The 19,948-nt window shown below is 34.5% G+C and overlaps 2 long non-coding RNA genes across 13 annotated transcripts; both read right to left on the bottom strand.

Moving 5' to 3' along the window:
- Positions 1-217: 217 nt before the first annotated feature.
- Positions 218-9,522, bottom strand: LOC104094535 (uncharacterized). Of its 7 annotated transcripts, XR_011408292.1 has the most exons (4): positions 7,804-9,522; positions 2,411-7,482; positions 2,145-2,215; positions 218-753 (listed from the first exon to the last, which is right to left on the bottom strand). It is a non-coding gene; the product is annotated as an uncharacterized lncRNA (long non-coding RNA). The 7 variants fall into 7 exon arrangements; XR_011408291.1 differs by having other exon boundaries at positions 218-809; positions 2,145-7,482; XR_011408290.1 differs by having other exon boundaries at positions 218-7,482; positions 7,804-7,884; positions 8,235-9,522.
- A 4,446-nt stretch (positions 9,523-13,968) lies between these two features.
- LOC104094534 (uncharacterized) lies at positions 13,969-17,440 on the bottom strand. 6 transcript variants are annotated; one of them, XR_685917.3, is made up of 6 exons: positions 17,337-17,440; positions 16,996-17,108; positions 15,657-15,774; positions 15,406-15,489; positions 15,284-15,320; positions 13,969-15,052 (listed from the first exon to the last, which is right to left on the bottom strand). It is a non-coding gene; the product is annotated as an uncharacterized lncRNA (long non-coding RNA). The 6 variants fall into 6 exon arrangements; XR_001968966.3 differs by having other exon boundaries at positions 16,996-17,103; XR_685918.4 differs by lacking the exon at positions 17,337-17,440 and having other exon boundaries at positions 13,969-14,747; positions 14,839-15,052; positions 16,996-17,330.
- Between the last annotated feature and the right edge of the window lie 2,508 nt (positions 17,441-19,948).

Here is a 19,948-nt window from a genome sequence, read left to right as displayed (position 1 = left end):
GAGACTAAAATAGGGTTAGCGTAAGAAGAGCTTTTGCAAGAAGGCCATCGTTCTCAGATGGGCAGATGGAGCTGTTAGAAAGAATTACCGATCATCGGGAAGAGAAGGGGAATGAATCTGTTTTTTGGGGGGGAATAATCACTCTTGTCGCGTCTGGAGTTGTAGATAGTAAGGGGAATCGCCTTTCGAGTTGTTAGAAAAAACACAATTGTAAAAGTGAAAAGAACTCTAAATGTATTTTCACTTGAAACATAAACATATGAAAAATCATTAAAAATTTAACAACTATTATATTTTGAACTCATAATTTCAAGAGTTCAATGTGCTTAGAGTTAAAAACTTTAAATATTGAAAATTGTGAATCCTGAATTCGCGTCTATATAACGTAATGAAACTAGGAAATAAGAAATAGGTGGAGCAATCCGAACTCTGAACAGAATATAAAAAAGGACCACAGACATGTGTAAACACCTCAAAACAAACTCATGTGGACAATCTCTCAAATTCACGTGGTGATGTTGTTGACCCGTTTTTCTTTTCTTTACTGATTTCTCTCAATGCAATTTTCTCATATGAATTAATATGACAAGGTACTATGCACACCTATTGTAGAAGAGGTGAAAGTTGACCTACAAGTCATCTGCATTTGAAAAACTTGACAATATGTTATTTCTGGATCAAACATGGGGTGGGTGCAAGGTTTCTGCTTAGGACAGCTTATATTCGCACCCGAGCAATGGAATAAGGTCTCTCCTGGCAAGAGCACAATGTTCATTTACATTTCGATCAGAACAAGGCATCATCGGAAGCTTCAGTGACAAAACATAGACAAGAACAACAATCACCATAAAATTCACCGAGGCAAGAAATAGACGGTTACAAATATGTCAACTGTTACTATAGTTTAATTCCAAATGTATGATATTCGTAGTATGCAAATAAAGAACAAAACTTTATCATAAAGCTTTTCAAAAGAAGGAAAATGAGATTACTACAACCAAAACTGAGCAGACAAGCAACATTTAGTGGTTCTGGTAGGTCGCTATTAGTTCATATTACACAGTATTTTCCCTCTCTATATCACTCCGAATACTCAACTTCAGGTGAAAACCACCAACAATTACTGCAAGAGCAGCTACAAACGTCTACTTTTTAGCTTTGTTTTCTCTCAGTTGACCACAGTAGTCGCACAAAAGTGCCCCATAAACCCCATTGCATCCATAACTGGAGTTATTCGAGTAGCCAATTTTAGAATGTCCTTTACGCTATATTTTAAGAGAATGAAAAAACTGATCCTAAGCGTTTGGATGAGATTAATTAGAATATGAGAATATGATGGGAGGAATCCAAGATTTTCAGCTGAACCCCTGAACTCCTAAGTGAACCATTTGGTATTTTCACAAAATGCAGGCAACCGAAAGTGTGGATAATGGGAACAGCCACTCCATCCTATTCCATTTAATTACTTTTTATTATAACTTTGTCAGGTAAGCTAATAAAATTGCATTGGTAAATCAAAATCAGAACTTCACATGCTTGCACAATAGGAAGTATAATTCTGGGGGGCAACTGTCATTCCCAAAGTACATCGACCGCTGCGTTATATCATCAATTTCTTAAGTGTATCTTCTTGAGCACTTTCCTGAGCCGAGAGTTTATCGGAAACAGTCTCTCTACCTTGACAAGTTGGGGGGGGAGGGGGAAGGCTGTCTAAACACTACCCTCCTCAGACGCCACTTGTGGGATCACACTGGGTTTGTTGTTGTTTTTGTTACATTCTTGAGTACCATACAAATGGCAGATAGATAGACCGATTGTACACTTTAACAAGTGATAGTTGTTACAGCTACTACGAGTCTCACAACTCTAATCCTATCATCAAGTTCACTTCAACGCCTAAACTAACTTGGCTGTAATAGACAGGTACTCGATGACTACATAGACGTGCAGGTCTTTCAATAGGTTCACAATACCCACGCTGACATAATTTATGTAATTGCAAACCTCTTAAATTTATCAAACAAGTAGTTGCAGCATACTAACTACAAAAGCTTAGATGAAGTCAAAAACCTTAAAATTGGTAGATGGTGAGAATCAAACGGTCGTACAAGGATAAGTAACAGAAAAAGGCGGGGATCACTTACCTAATCTCGTATGTAAGCAAATTAAGGCGGCCAGAACTGCAACCCTCAACTTGAGCTTTTCTTGCCAATACCTGAAAGTTGGGGTAGATGGACATTAGACCATATTGAAATTAAATACTGAGAAACCTTGTATACAACTACATTTTTTTTTTGCTTTTGAAATGAAGTACTGAGTAACCTTGTATAGAACTACCTATTTTTTTCCTTGGGGAGGATAAGGAGGGGGTTTGGTGGGGGGAATTAATAGACAAGATCTAGGGACGTACTGAGTTATTTTCTGCATGTGGTCGCCAAACAACACTACATTTTTCCATCAAATGAAGATCATATCATCTCTTGTTGTTTCCAGTCCTGAAGCAACGTAACTTATAGCCTATAGAAAAAGTGGAACGAAGGTGCCCCATCGTCAAACCAGATTGCGATAGGATGCAATTTCTACAAAGCCTAACATTCCACAAAATCAGATATGAACTCATTAAACTAATTGTACAACTGGTCTCAACAATCATATGTGAACTTGCCAACAGACCATAATCTCATTCACAATAACATTCCGCCATATGTGCATCAACTTCCATCTCTTTTCCAAACACCATAAATGATTATACAAGAACATTTTGTTATGTCGTTTTACATGGTTGGATATTTTAGTTACTGCTGAAATTTACAGCTGGTTACTCAAGCATGAACAGGAAATGGTTTTGTGTGTCTCTCTTTCATGCAGTATCGATCAGCAAGCATCTATTTCTTTCTTTGCACTTCATCAAACATATATTTTGTTCTTTTCTTCTGTGTTTATACTTCCATAGAAAAATGGAAAATTCAGGAACATACATGTAGATCGGGAAATCCAAAAGAAAATTTCCATTTGATATATTCAGTAAGATTTGTCATCAGTGTGGAGGAATGTAGAATCTTTCCTAAAAGAAAAAGAAAAGAAAAGAAAACTTCTCTTTGCAAAAGGATTCATTCATGGTATTTCAAAAAAATTGAAAATTCCATGTCCGAATTCACACAAGAAATATGGTTGACTTGACGCCGGTTCTAGCAATCACAAGAATGGCAATTAAGAGCTCCAAACAAATATTAATGAGTTATTTCTTGAGTTTATTATAAGCTATTCTTGAATAAAAACATTTTGAGCTTTAGGCCAATTACCCGATTCCAAACATTTGGGAAGATGACATTCTTGATTGTAAAGATACCCACGTCAAGAATAGAGCGTTCTCACACAATGTTATCATCTAAACGCTAGAAGGCTGGTGTAGAAGACCAGTCACGGCTATGGCAGACAAGATTTTTCCCATTTAAATTTTGGTAACTTGAAAGTTTAGCTAAAGAGAAGAAAGCGACCGGCTTGACTCTTCACTTCTCATCCGAATCAACTTTGTGAAGGATGTCTTAGGAAAGCAAGTAAAATAAAACTTTCCAAAGAGAAATCTCTTCAATATCCATCAAACGACTCCAATTTGTTAATGTGGATTCATGTGAACCAATCAAGCCATCATCTGATTCTATATCCAATTATTTCATGCTATTTATTGAGAGTTGTTAAGACTTGAGTACATTTCTTTAAACAACTGAATGAATTGTAGTATTTCATAAGTTAAGGATCGAGTAGATGAGGGTAGCTATACATTGAAAGCCTTGAGAATTGATAGAGATGGTGAATTCACATCTCATGAATCGGAAGAGTTTAATTATCAAATAGCATGGCATTTTTAAGTTTTTCAAAAATAGTTAGTTGGAGTTGTTTTTACAAAAGAAATTTAGGAGACCTTCATTTGAAGCTTTAGACACTGAGTATGCAATCTCGGTTGATGATATTCTAGAAAAGTGTCGGTTTGACTTGCAACAAACACTTTCTTCCAAAAACTCAAAAACAAAATTTGCATACTCAGTTTTTTGGAAAACTTCAAACAAATACCTCCTACTGTTCCGAGGCCACCTCAACATTGAACATAAGAATAAAACCTCTTCATTATGGTTCAAAGTATACCATGGATAGAAAGAAGATGCCTCAAGAGTTTTAGGCAGAAGCCGCTAAATGTGCCATGTAGTTTTTCAATCTTAGCCCTACAAAAGTTACCATGGCATGATACCAAATATATATATATATATATATTAGAGTGTAAGGAGCCTAGTATTTCTGACATGTGGATTTTCAGAAGCCCTGCTAATGTTCATATTCCTCATAAGAAACAAACTAAACTTGAAGCAAAGAATGGGAAGCTTATCTTCATCAGATATGATTAATTAGCTTCCAATCCCACCAATGGAAATATGTTATTGATAGATATATGGTATTTGACAAAGAAGGCTCGTGCAATTGGAATGGATCTTAAAATGATAAATATGATTTATTTCCTACAAAAGATGGCGAAGAAGAAAGGAACATGTTGCTACTCCTCCTTCATCACCTCAATAATAGCAATCACCACATGATAGCTTTTCTGAAAAAGCACGGCACACGAAAGATTTAAAGATCTTCATGAGGAAAGAGAGGTAATAGAAAATCCAACTCTTTTCATCTCTTTCTTGACTCTGAGCCTCTTTATTTTGAAGACGCAATGCAAGACAAGAAATGAAGACTAGCTATGTTGAGAAGATCTAAGCAATTCAAAAGAATAGCACATGAGAGCTCACAAAACATCTAGAAGGTCTAAAGGAAATTCGTATCAAGTGTACAAAATTGAAGAGACATACACAAGCAAAAAGAGAAAAGGTAGAAGGCTGGCAAAAGGCCATAGCAAAAACAAAGCATCGACTATAATGAAGTTTTTGTTCCTGTGACTTATCGATGGATGATAGATGATTCATCAAATGGATGTTAAGTCTTAATTTTTTAATGGCTAACCTTGCGAAGATGTTTCTATTCGACAACCTATGAGCTGCATAATCAAAGGGCATGAATATTAAGTTTTGAAATTGATTGAGACCTTGTATGGCTTCAAACATTTCCAAGAACACAGATTTAAACTTTTACCAGATACTTATGAGCACACTCTCTTATGTTAAAAAGGATATAAATGGAGGTATTTCCTTTGTTAATATATTGATGACTTACCTTTACCGACAATAACTATAAAATGTTTGATGAATTCAAGTGGGCGATGTCACGGGAACTTGAGATAAGTGACAATGGTCTCATATCTTCTTATCTTAGCATTAAAGGGAAGCAATGTGTTGATCGCATTTTATATCACAAGAATCTTATGCAAGCAAGATGCTTAAGAATTTTAGCATGCAGAAAAGCAAGTCAGTGAACACCTCGATTCACTAGTGGAGAAAAATTATCCAAGTTAGAGGAAGGTCAGAGAGTGAAGTCAATTCACTGCAGAATTATTGTCGAAAGTTTGAGATTTTGATCGGCACCAGGCCTGATATTTTTCAAGGAGTTGGACTTTACATATTGTAGTGCACTAGTTTGTTTTTCTCAAGCTATTTCATATGACCAATATGATGAATGTGGTTTTTGATTCTTTTGTTGGATTGAACTTGCTTAGGAGTTAAGAGTAAAACACATCAATTGGTTTTAAGTGATAAAACTTGGATGATAGTTGGCCACCAACTTCATCACATATGACGATGGAAAAAAGTATTGTGGATACATCAAAGGTACAATTAATTACAGCCTCTACCAATTTCTCCATCTGATAATTTCAAGCTTGTTAGCTACAGTGAAAGATTTCTACAGGCTTTGCAATTATTGTTTGTGTGGAAGATACAACATTTACTAGGTATTTAAAGAAGAAACCTTTTGCGACACTTTTCTATTTGTGAAGCTGATTATGTTGCATCTGCCTCTTTCTTCATGCAATTTAACTTCAGAACTTGTCGAAGATGTTATGCACGTCACAAAAGACACCTCCTATATTCATTGTGACTCTAATTAACATTGCTTTGGGAGAAAACCTACATCATATGAATGAGCACATCGATACAATATGCCATTTTGTTTAGAAGCATCAAGAAAAAAGAAGTTGAAATCACTTATATCAAGACTATGATCAAGTCACTGACATATTTACTAAGGCATTAAAGTATTAAATCTTTGCCAGATGCATCCGTTGATTCTGGATTCATCAACATAAAACAAGTTTATGTTCATGAATTAGTATATCTGGATTGTTGGATCCGTAGTATTATATGTAGTTCATATACAAGTAGTAATACATTTAGGGGTCGTTTGGTTCAGTTCTGGGATATCGGTATTAGCCAATTATTACTACTTGTATATGAACTACATATAATACTACGGATCCAACAATCCAGATGCATCCGTTGATTCTGGATTCATCAACATAAAACAAGTTTATGTTCATAAATTAGTATATCTGGATTGTTGGATCCGTAGTATTATATGTAGTTCATATACAAGTAGTAATACATTTAGGGGTCGTTTGGTTCAGTTCTGGGATATCGGTATTAGCCAATTATTACTACTTGTATATGAACTACATATAATACTACAGATCCAATAATCCAGATGCATCCGTTGATTCTGGATTCATCAACATAAAACAAGTTTATGTTCATAAATTAGTATATATGGATTGTTGGATCCGTAGTATTATATGTAGTTCATATACAAGTAGTAATACATTTAGGGGTCGTTTGGTTCAGTTCTGGGATATCCCATGGGATTATAATTCTGTGATATCCCATGAGATTATTTATCCCACCTCCTGTATGGAATAGCTAATACCATCATTTTGGTATAAAATTTATATCGGCATTGGCCAATTAATACCCACAAACTAAACATGGGATAATTATAAATCCCAAATTTTAAACCTAGGTTTAATATCCTTATCCTGTAATCAAACGACCCCTTAAAGAGTTAAGAGAGGTATGGTCAAAGTATTGGGTGTAAGCTACATCTTACAAAGAAATTAAGAATAATTTGAGCAAAAAGCCAAGCAAGAAGAAATATTGCCTCTAATATTTGAATTTTTTTTTCCTCTAAATCTTCTCCTTTTTTCCCACTATGGCCTCCACCAATTTTCTATGCAAAATGCAATTAGGTCCTCCCTAAAGTGTTTCTATCTAACATATCTACCTTAATATATAGATAGAAATACACAGCTTAACTACCTCAAGTTACAGTCAAACAACTCCTATCAACATCTCTATAGTATCACAATTTTCCAATACCTAAGCTGACTGCAATTACAAAACAAATTCCCCCAAAGCAACAATCAAAATCATCTTTTAATGCTTTCCAACAACAATCTATTCGGACAACGGAATCTGTTCAGAAAGACCATAATCCGCTAAATATTTTCAGCAATTTATGTATAGCATCTCTACTTATATCTTTCAAAGCTAAGCCAATCTGTGCAATTTTGATGAGACAAAAGTTATCTTTAATAGCAGAATGGGAATTAAGCAATTGAGAACTCACAACAAATTACAACGTATAGCCAACAAACATAACAAATAGGATTAAAAAAAAGTGCACCCCGATGCACAAAGCATCTCACGTTTACACAGGGTCCGGGGAAGGTAAAAATTAGCAGCTTTGTGTACGCCCAAAACACGATATAACCATTAGATTCTTAAACCCTAAAACACATTTTAAGTATCATATACAACAATACTATCTTTATTAAGAAGAAGTAACTATATATTGAAAGCTTATATTTTAAACTCTAACCTGTATATGAAATTCTTTTAGCTCCATAGCTGAGAAGCATTTGAAGTTCTACTCTTTACTAGTAATTTTCTTCATTTCCCTCTGCAAAAAAACTACATAAAATATTACCTGTAGACACATGAAAATAAGCAAATCCCTAGTTCAAAGGGATCCAAGATTCATCAACTTAATTAAAACAATCAGAGTTAATATACAGAAAAAAGACTGTTTTTTTATGGTTAAATATCCAAAAGAAAGACAGTCAACTAAAACAAGCAGATTACCATTACCAAAAAAAAAAATGGGAAAATGAAGAGAAAGGAAAGAAGAAACTAGACAGTTCTAGAGAAGAGGGAAAAAGTACTATTCTACTTGTTTGCCAATTTTATTTATTTTTGGAAGAAAAAAAATAAGTGCAGTTTTCGGTTAGATAAGAACAGTAACAGGGTTACCTTCCAAATCCATGTCCGTCCTCTCCATCAGACATAAGTACATAAAAAGTCACAACTAATAATATTATTTAATTGGGGGTATCACTAAAAAATACAGTATCTAGGTTTTTACAAAAAAAAAAAAGAAAAAAAAAAGATCCCCAAAAACGTCAAACTGAAAAACTACTAGTACTTCTTTTTGTCCTGATCTGCTACTGTATTTTTTGAAAACCCATTTAAAATCTTGTAAAAATATGAACTTGCAAAGATACAAGATGATATATATGTAAAAAAAAAAAAGGGCAGCGATAATCCATAACCTATCCTAATATAAAAACTATGATTCTAAACCGAAATCTACAAATCATGAAAGAAATTTACTGTTGTTGAGCTCCCTTCAATCGGAGTCAAATCAACAAACAGGTCAAGCGTATGGAGTAAATGTCATATTTGTATGGTGAGTGGAACAAAAGACGAGGGAATTCAAGAAAGAGATGACACGCGTTCACGGTCAAACTGTCTCAACGTGATCTATAAGTTACCGATTCGAACTGTAAAATCAGTCATCGATACTTGTATCAGCTAGACTGTATACATTATGCCTTTGGGAGTACGATCCCTTTCCTGATCCTACACGAATGCGGATGCTTTGTGCATCGAACTGTCTTACTTGTATTTTCTCTACACAGGATATGATAATCTCCACATTGTCTCGTGTTCAAACTCTGAAAATAAATCTAAACTTTTCATACATGAATTTAAATTAATCAGACTAGTAAATTTGAATCACTCAACTATAAAAGGAAAAGAAAAAACCAATATGATCAGAGAATGAAAAGAAATCAACAAGGGAAACAAAAGAAAACTAAAACCATTGTGAGCAAAAAAAAAATAGGATGAGGAAGGCAAGAGAGGGAAGAAAACAAATAGGTGACAGAAAGAGAAGTGAGCACACGCAAATAATATAAACACAAAGGTATACACTCTATACAATTGCGTGCGTGTGCTCACTCTCTTCTGTCAGTCTGTCATCTCTCTGGTTCCTCCTCCATTGCTTTCCACCATTAAAAGAGAGAGCCTTTACTTTCACAAGATTCTGTATATATATATATATATATAAATATAATCTGTCAGATCTGAAACCAAAGATAATACCCCTTTATAGAAAAAATAGTAGGAAAAAAAAACCATGACCAGAATTCAGATCTCTATTAGATTGTGTTAATTATACCCTCAGTCTCAAGAGGAAAAGTAACCGAAAAGAAACCCTTTTTTTTTTTTTGACTCTTTCTGTTTTATTTTTTTGGTTTCCCACCTGTGTCTTATACTCTCATTTGAAGCCCGACTATATTCTGATTCACATTGAATAGAGCTCCATTCGGAAGGTAGCACTTCTGCTAAAAAAAATTCATATCCAAAATTCGAACTCAATACTTCTAATTAAGGGAGAAGTAGCCCGGCCCCATCCACTTCACCATATCCTTTGTGTCTTGTGTTGTGTTTTAATTCTAACAATCATGTTGGGGTCTCATTAGCATCTCACATGCAGTCAAAAATATAGGCTATAGCATCTGTGACTTGACATATATCATATTAAACACAGCTGGTTAAAAATTATGGGGGGGGGGGGGGGGAGAGAGTCAACAGGCGGCATTTAATTTGGACATACATATTGTTTGTCAATACTCCATTTTGGGTTTAATATATGTATCTTACTTCTTTTCTTAATCTCTTTTAAAGATAACAAAAAATTTAATAAAATAATTTTATAGCTATACCATCCTTTGTTTCATTTTTCCATCGACAAACAAGTAGGTATTTGGACATAAGAATTATGAAATTTCGAAAAAAAGAAAAAGTGATTGAAAATTAAAGTTGTATTTGGACATAAATATAATTTGGAGTTATTTTTGAATTTTTGTGAGTACTTTGAAGTGAAATTTTTTTGAAAAATAATTTTTTAGAGTTTTTCAAATTCTGAAAAATCCTGAAATTAAACTTCGAAAATTAAAATTTTCATGGCCAAATAATAGTTCCAAAAAGAGTAAAAGAAATTCGAATAAAAAAAGAATCTTTTCTTATGGCCCATAAATATTGTCCAAACGGGAATTAATGGTTGTTACTATGTCACGTGGCTGCTAGTACAAATGCCTCTTTTCCCCTACTTCTTGTCTTTGGTACCCAATTCGTTTGACAAAGTACGACACAAAATTCACGCAATTCGTCTAATGACAAAGTACAAATCTCGCTTGAGCATAAACTAGGACATAAATTTGATTGAAACTTAAAAAAATAATTTTTGAAGTTGTGTTAGAAAAATAATTTTTGAAAGTTAAAGTTATGTTTGGATATATATTTTATTTGAAGAAAAGTATAAATTTTGTGAGCGGAAGAAAAAGTTTCGCTCAAAAAATGACAAGTTATCGGGAACTTTAAGATTTTTGATTTCCAGCTAAGAAAAAGTAAATGAAAATTTTGAATTAAAGGTTCGACTTTCGAGTATGAAATTCTACTCCAACTTATTTGATTGCTATGTTTGTAATCTATTATTTATACTTATTTAGTATTCTTTTAACACACATTACACCACATGATATAAACTAAAATTACTAAATTCGAATAAATTCATATGTTAAGTGCTACATCTACCTTTGAAATAAAGATAAATGCCGCCTAACTAATGCAACAGTTGGTTTTAACAATGCAGTAATTAACCATTTATAGACCCAAAAAAAAATAGTTATTCATGTATTATAATCTCCTCAATATTAATCACTTTTTAAGAATTCCTTCGAAGTAATCTTCGCTTTAATGATCCTTGCATTACTACCTATTGATGGTAGAGGTAGAGGTAGAGGTAGAGGGGAAAGTGAAATTTTAGCTTCTAAATTTTAATTAATTGGATATATCATCTTCGAATATTATTCGTATTGTTTTGTGTATGAACCTCTTCAACGAGAATTAATTATTAGGGATAGACAACTGATAAAACAAACATAGTTACAGGTATATGAATCAAACTATAGTTAGACATCTCTATTACAGTTCCCTATAAAAGTCAAGTTTTTTTCCAGAATCAGTTTTCGTGTTACGTTATAATATATGTTCTTTATAACAGCAATTCGCTATAATATTCAAAAATATTCTGAACAAACGAGGTTGTTATAGAGAGGTTTGACTGTAATTCTAAGTTTGTGTTTTTTCTTTCTTTTTTCCTTGCATTTATAGTGTGATTTGACTTTTAGGAGGACGTTGACCGTTAGATTAGGGTGCAAGATTTATGTCTCCCCTAATGAAAAGATGTATTCAGAAGTTGGAAACTATACATGGAGCTAAGCCATTAATTTGATGGAGACAGGATTAATTAAAGGGACAACTTGGAGCATGCGTTTACTTTTCAAAGAATAGTGATGGGCTTAAGTTAATTAATAACTTTATCCAAAACAGTGATTTGGCCAAGCTGAAGTTAATCACTTTATCCAAAGTAGTGATTGGCCGGGCTCCTCGGAAACCAATAATTACTACTCATCTTTTTTAAAATGCTGTGATTAGGCTGTCTTCGAACCGAGTTTATCGAAAATAACTTTTCTATCTTTATAAAATAAAATAAGGTCTACGTACACATTATCTTTCCTAAATTTTACTTATGAAATTATAATAAGTATATTATTGTTGTTATTGTTACTCTATTTCTAGTTAACGTAGACCATTGAGATCCAATTGTTAAGATATTATTTGTAGTGGTCATCTCAAGGTTTTTGGACGTCACAATTTTATTCTCTTGAACTTTAGCACCAAAGGCGTCACAATAGTTTAATCTCGAATTCTCACGTATATGCAGGGCTCTTCAAGACCGTAACTGTTAACCGAACCGTAAAAGTAATTTATTGGCTTATTGGTATCGAGCTATTGGATTAATGATTGGTGAACGGATTGAAATTTTATAATTAATGATTTATCGGTTCGGGGACGGATTACTCAACTTTCTTATCGAAAAACCGTTAACTGTTAAGAATTATTATATTCATATTTTTACCCCTATGTATATAAAGTATCTTTTCCATTATTTTAAACCATAATTTCTTATTTCCCTAAATCTTAGCAACGCGCCACAACATTCTCTATTTTTCTCAACAATCATTAGGAAATAACGACACCAGTCAGATTTACAATGAAGCACATCTTTAGCATCCTAAGCTTCAACGTCATCATAACTTATTTTTGGGGCAGGACTAGGTAGATCTGGATAGCTCTTGATGCCTTTTGTTCAAATGAATCATTGAACTTGGTAACGGAAGCAAAACTATATTTAGAATTTATGTTAACTGAACTTCTATTACTGAGTAATTAAAGATTTTCAGTTTGTATTTTAGCTTGCTTATTGTAAAAGAATTAAAGAAGAAACTATCATTAACAATGAGAGCTTCATTAGCCTACTAGAGTGTCATTATGATTGGATCGTCTATCTATTGTTGACTGTATTGCTTACTTATGTAATTTTCATTGTCTATTTGATTTAGCTGATAAATCGCTCGATAACCGTCCAATAATCGTTAACCCATCGATACCAATCACCTGATATCTTATCGGGTGGCTAGCAGATTAGTATATTTTACAAGCCTATAATCAATAAGTCAATTCGTTAAGCGTAAATATCCACCCAATCCGCCCGACCCTAACTTTATCCTCCCATTTTAATGTTGGATTTTGCTAAGAAAGTTCCACAAAAACAGTACTTTTGAGCTTAACCGCTAACTATCTATGCACGGGTCCGGAGTTTGTTCTAGAATGTATCATCATTCACTTACATGATATGCTAATTTTGCAAGATGAAATATTATTTTATACCATTTACCAATAAGGAACCAAATGAAGATTAGAATATATCAAAATTGAATTTTCTTCCATCTTATCCACAATTGTTGCGGTATTTGTATCAAGTGAAAAAACCGCTCAAAAAACTTACCTACCTCACAAGCTATTAACTATTAGGAAGACAAATATATCTACCTTTGTCGAATCTATCCATTATAAGGATGCAAATCTATAGCAATGTCTGTAGTTGATAAAATGCTAGCTCCACAAAGCAGCAAAGTCACCGTAAGTTATGGTTCAACCGTGGTTACATCCGGTGAATAAACAAAACAGAAAGTGCAATACTATTTGTCAAATTGTACAAAAAGCAAACTCTTAATAGATTAAACAAGTGTCATAAGTACCTAAATGTAAATACTTAGATGCCCATAACACATCGATCCCAAAAACATTTAATACATTAGAAACAATGTCTAAGGAAATCATTGCATACTTCTAATGAAATCTTCCCAGAGAAAGGTAAAAGAAGACTATATAGCACTTCGCAGTAGTAATTTGGAGCAATAATTCCTTGTGTCCACTGAACAATTGTGGAAAGTTGCTATTTTACACATGAGAGGTTTCTCGTCAATATGCAGTAACTCGAGCTTCAATATTTCCAGCAAATGCACTAGTAATGGGGTAGACCTCATACAATAAATAACTGAACATCTAATGAGCATGAAGTTAGACATAGTACACTGTGTCAATGCTCTTACCTTCAATCCTGTTTAGCAACTTCTTATATACCTAAAAAAACATATGTATTTGTGCATCTACAAATGATAAATTTCATAAAATCATACACAAATTAAAAAGATACATGATGAACTCTAATTCAATATCAATTAAAATTTACTATGCGTTAACAACACCAAGCATTAAATGGGAAAACCTGAAATTTGCACAGGAAATAAGCATTAAATGGGAAAGAATATGTTAGAATTAAAATTCACGAAGAAGATAGAAAAAATGCTAGGGGTGGATAAGGATAGGTTTGCACGTTATGTGTGTAACTGCTGTAGATTTTGTTTTTACGCTTCTGCTTTTGTTACAGAACTTGTTCATTCTTTGTGGGGACTCAGAAGTTGATTAAGAAATTGTGTTTCCTTCTATATACGTTCTGGTTCTTCTTTGCTCTCTTCTAAGAAATATTTTCATTCTGTTACATTACACTTCCTTTCTTACTCCATCCCAGTCTCACAAATGAGGCCCTGATTTTCTTCTGATACTTTTTCCCATAATCAGAACTTTCCCGCATGTCCCGTACTGTCCGAGTGACCTGCATTGCCCTTATGATTATACTATTGTTAGCTGCCTTCCTCTTTTCCATTTTCTCCTTATGATCGGTCTTTTTTATCTTGTTGTCATTCCTACTTGTTGCCATTATTTTTTTTTCATCTGTTCTCCAGTCGAGGGTCTATTGGAAACAGCCTCTCTGCCCTTCCAGGGTAGGGGTAAGGCTGCGTACATTTTACCCTCCCCAGACCTCACTTGTGGGAAATTACTGGGCTTGTTGTTGTTGTTGTTGTTGTTCTTCGAGTGCAGTTCCTTCTTGAGCCTTTTCTTTTTGACTCCTACCGAAGCAAGCCTCTCAAGTGCTGACCTTTCTTCCCACCTTTGAGCGAAGCAAGCCTCTCAAGTGCTGACCTTTCTTTCCCCCTTTGGTGAGCTGACCTTCTTGTGTCACGAGTGATGGGAAAACATATAAGGTGTAATAGTACCAGAAGCACCAAGATGATTCACAAAAGATCATAAAATAGTACATTACCCATATAAAGGATTAGTATAACAGTGTTTATCTGTGAGATGACCTCTTACTCTCTTAGCAAGAGCAACTGTAAGTCGATATGGTAAAATAACTTGGCAACACATTTATGAAAATAGTTGTCTGTGTAAGAAGCACTTGCCTAGATCCACCTCAAAACTTCAACAGATGAATCTCTCTCGCGTCTAAATGCTTCCTGAAATGTCCAAAAAATTTCCTACAAAAACAAACAATGACATCATCCCTAATTTCAAGGGCATTAGACAATCTCCATTGCAAAGAAAATGGAGAGAAATTCGAACATATTACACGAAAAGAGCAAGAAACCCAAAGAACCCACCAAAAGTTTGCTACAACATAGACCCAGAAGTAAGCACATATAAAGTTAACAGAACATAATGCACAATATATTGATCAATAATTTTGTTACTGGAAGAAAGTAATGTACCTTTTACTGAATGAAGATTGCTTATATGATAGCACCCCTACAGGAGAAGAATCAGAGTATAAAATTATTCAGTACTTTCGGGCATATAGTCAAACACCTTTGCTGCAAGAAAGTTCCCTCACCTTCCATTACTCTTTTTGTTTCTGATAGCAATTCAAAATCTAGAATATTTTGATAAAATAACCACATGCATGTTCAAAATCCACCTAGAAAGCATGGAGAAAGAGGAAAAAACAGATAAGTATAAATCAAAAATTCAAAATCATATATATTGTACCAAAAAGAAAAACAATGAAAAAAATCCAAAAAGAATTTCATAGGCAAATGAAGATCGATAGTCTTTCAAAATAGAATCAAAGATTTACATAATTACCACGAAAGAAGAGAGGAAAACTAAGCAGAACTCAGAAATAGTCTCTTCCACCGTCAGGCTCTCTGATTGTCTCGCTAATCAAAAATCCAGGATGCACGTGTATTTTGGAGAGTGAACACTACACAAAGAACATGGAATACAGATAACAAGCAAATCCAAAAAGAAAGGTTACATAAACTCGGAGGAATAATTAAACAACATAAACTAAATAAGATACTCACCGAAACACTATAGAACTTAACTCAAAATATAAGTTTCAACTGAGAGACACCAGAACAGTAATCAAACTCAAATATAATTAAAGAAAAGAACAAGAGCTCGTTAGGATGACAAATGGGTAATGGAACGTATCACTCTAAACTACGTGGTGAATCTAATCGAACACGTAGTCCGGTTGTAAGTTTAAGAGGGAAGACATGTTTACAATTTATCCATAAAATAGTTTCTATATTACGAAACATCTTATCTATCACAGTTTTATTTGGCACAATAAAGCAAATTCAAGCTCCTATATCAATGCAAGATTTATGCTCCTAAGTTCACCTTATGTTTGAACAGTATTGTTTTCTACTTATCAGTATATCATCCTTGTCATGAGTTAAGTTAAAGAAAATTATTGATAAAGTCTTAATAGCGACCTTAACATATGCTAAACACGATTTCATATTCTATGGTTGATCAGCTTTTATTCAATATTCAAGGCTTCCTTCCTTCATGGTTTCTCTCACTAAAGTGGAGCTTTTGTTAACTAATTTTTTCCCTAGTTATTTACCTTTCATCCATTTGCATTTCTACAGATGGTGCATTTGCCTTTTTATCATTAATGTTGGTTCTTGATTAGAGGCCTTTCAAGAGATATTAGGATATTTCCTGATATTAAAGATTCAAGTGTGGAAAATTTGTCCGAAGTCTTCTTTTTCCTTTCCTTGCCCCATCACCCTCCCTCTATTTATTTGGAATAATCTAGACCAACCAGGAAAGAAACTAAGACTTTAATCTCGAAATCACTATCGATGTAGTGTTACGATTCTAGGGCAGAGCTACTAATATTTAAAACAAGGAAACTTTTACAATCTCTTTATTCTCAACACAACATTACACCTTGATGGGTAGCTAAGAAATCTTTTTTAGTTCAGGCATATCATCAAACATTTTGTCACAGAAGCATCTTATTATTGAGGAGGGGGGAAAAAGGGATTAGATTTGTAGATAACAATTAAAATTAATCCACCTACATATTTATTTTTCAAACATGCATGTGCAAATCAGGAAAAATCTCTGTCAGGCGTGTATTAATAAACAAGAATTTAGCCAAAAGAACAAAGAAAAGTAACTATACCTCAAAATTTTCTTGTGCACTTTTCCGAATCACACAACTCGAGCTCACTGACTTATGGAGGCAATTGATAGAGATGCTCAGCACAAGGATTATTCTGCCCTCTAAGACCTTTACTTTTTGCCCGTATATTTCAGAAAAAGAACACAAGCAAGAGAATGTAAGTGAAAGAGGATAAACACCCATTTTTCAATTCTCAAGAGAAACTATTTGCATCGATACCCATTACTAAATTTGACCAAAACATACAAGTCTTAACCCAAAAAATAGAAACCTATAGAAAGAATTCAACATATATATCAAACGCACAAGAAAAAAACATGAAATGGAAAAGCAAAAAATACCTTGGGATAACCAATACATAAGTTGTAAACTCAGAAAAATGGAGGTTCTGAATACAGAGTGAAAGAGAGAGAAGAAACAATAAAAGGGCGTAGGGCCAATCATTTACGGGAGGTACTAAATGGCAATATGTGTCGTATTACGACATACACGTGTCTATAAGAAGCACAACAGCTGGACTCAGTGAAATTCCAAGATTACCCTTCGTCGTACCAGCAACTCTCACTTATTATATAGTTAATATAGTTAATGAATGTAATTAGTTAGTTGAATGTTCTTTGCCAGTTATGTTATATCAAAGAGTGTGTGTGTGTGTGTAAAAGGCGTTTCAAATTTAAGTTAGTAAGCTTAAAGCATAGTTGAAGACATTGTCTTTCTCGATTTAATTTACATACTTGACAGATAAGATATTTATATTATAACAGATTATACGTCTTATTTTTTGGGCTAGTAGTTTCACTTTATTATATATTATTTTACTTATAGTTACTAAATTTTAATTAATCTAATAGTGTACAAAAAATTATATACCAATATATAGAAGTTAATTTTTTTTCGTGATAATACGTGACAGCGAAGTACAACAACATTGTTTAACCTAAAAATTGAGTAACAATTAAACTTATATTATGATTTAACCCAGTACCAATTGATAAACAACGAATTAAATAGATAAATTGGACAATAAAACAAATCAAATCGGTCTACAAACTATGCCTCGACCTCGATTCGAGATAGTCTCGAGGTTAGTTAATAAGAACAATAGAGGATGGAACAAACAACGATGAACAGTGATGAACAGTAAGTAAAACAAAGAAAGCAGTGTATATGTATATTCTTATCAGTGAATAATGATATACACTACTTTCTTTGTTTTACTTACTGTTCATCGTTGTTTGTTCCTCTACTGTTCTTATTAACTAACCTCGAGACTATCTCGAATCGAGGTCGAGGCATTATTTGCAGACCGGTTTGATTTATTTTATTGTCCAATTCTATCTATTTAATTCGGTGTTTATCAATTGGTACTGGGTTAAATCACATATCCTTAAAACCACAATATAAGTTTAATTGTTACTCAATTTTTAGGGTAAACAGTTTAACGCCCACCGTGGGGTTAAGGATAATAGTGATTGTTCAGTACTGATTTTGGTAAAAACACATTATTTTACGCTTGTTCTTGTAAGGTATCTTTGCTTTCAGGTTAAAACATGTCAAACTCACAAAACGCATCCACATACGGTGACAATGGCCTCCGATTTCACGGTGAAAACAAAAATATGATTGCTCGAGGAGTCTAGGTGCCACAGGCTAATCTCGGGGGAGCACCGGTTGCCAACCCAGTCGATGTCAGTTCGCACGTTGCTCTAAATGCAGACCTAGGCGCAGATCTCGATGGGAGTGTACGCAGAGAAGGCTGATCTAGTGACCAAGGAACACAGGGCAGAGGAGACGAAGGAATCAGTCTCCAAGTGATATTCGAGATGTTTCAGGCTCAGCAAGCCTTTATTGCTCAGTTACAAAATCAACATAGAGCTCCGAATAGGGTCGAGCCGGAAATTACTCGTCGTACCGAGCCAGTACCGAAAAGATCGAATGGTAACGAATCGGGGACTGATCCTGCGGTAATGAAAATGCTCGAGGAGCTCACCAAAAGAATTGAATCAGGGGAGAAGAGAATCGAAGCTAACGATAAAAAAGTGGAGACATACAACTCTCGAGTTGATCAGATACCGGAGGCACTGCCAATCTTGAAAGGGATGGATTCGAAGAAGTTTGTACAAAAGTCATTTCCTCCACGTGCAGCTCCGAAGCCTATTCCAAAGAAGTTTCGTATGCCAGACATACCCAAATATAATGGGACCACCGATCCCAACGAGTATGTTACTTCATATACATGCGCCATCAAGGGTAACGATTTAGAAGACGATGAAATCGAATCTGTGCTGTTGAAAATATTCGGAGAGACCCTTTCGAAAGGAGCAATGATTTGGTATCACATCTTGCCACCAAATTCCATCGACTCATTTGCCATGTTAGCAGATTCTTTCGTAAAGGCACACGCCGGGGCCATAAAGGTCGCAACGAGGAAATAAGACGTTTTCAAGGTAAGACAAAAGGATAATGAAATGCTGAGGGAGTTCATGTCCCGATTTCAAATGGAACGCATTGAGTTGCCACCGGTCACAGATGATTACGCCGTTCAAGCTTTCACCCAAGGGTGGAACGAGCGGAGTTCGATAGCATCACGTCAGTTGAAACAAAATTTGATCGGGTATCCAGCTGTAACTTGGGCAGATGTACACAATCGATATCAATCGAAAATCAGGGTCGAGGACGACCAATTAGGAGCCCCTTCCGGTTCAGTACATCCAAACAGGTCGGCAGTTAAAAACCGGAGGGACATCGACAGAGAGCCAAGATCAAACAAAGACCGATATCAACCATATACCGCAAATCGAAGGAATAATAGTTCAGGACGCAATTTCGCCCGGAACGATCGAAGAAGTGATCGAGGACAGAATTCTCGATGACTTATGAGAAAAAGTGGTTTTGACAAGTATGCCGATCCCACAGAGGCACCTCGATTATCGGAATATAACTTTAGCATCGA

The sequence above is a fragment of the Nicotiana tomentosiformis genome, chromosome 6 (assembly GCF_000390325.3).
Source record: "Nicotiana tomentosiformis chromosome 6, ASM39032v3, whole genome shotgun sequence".
Taxonomy (NCBI): Eukaryota; Viridiplantae; Streptophyta; class Magnoliopsida; order Solanales; family Solanaceae; genus Nicotiana; species Nicotiana tomentosiformis.
Note: the sequence above shows the minus strand (reverse complement) of the source record. Positions and strands in the feature narration are given on the sequence as shown.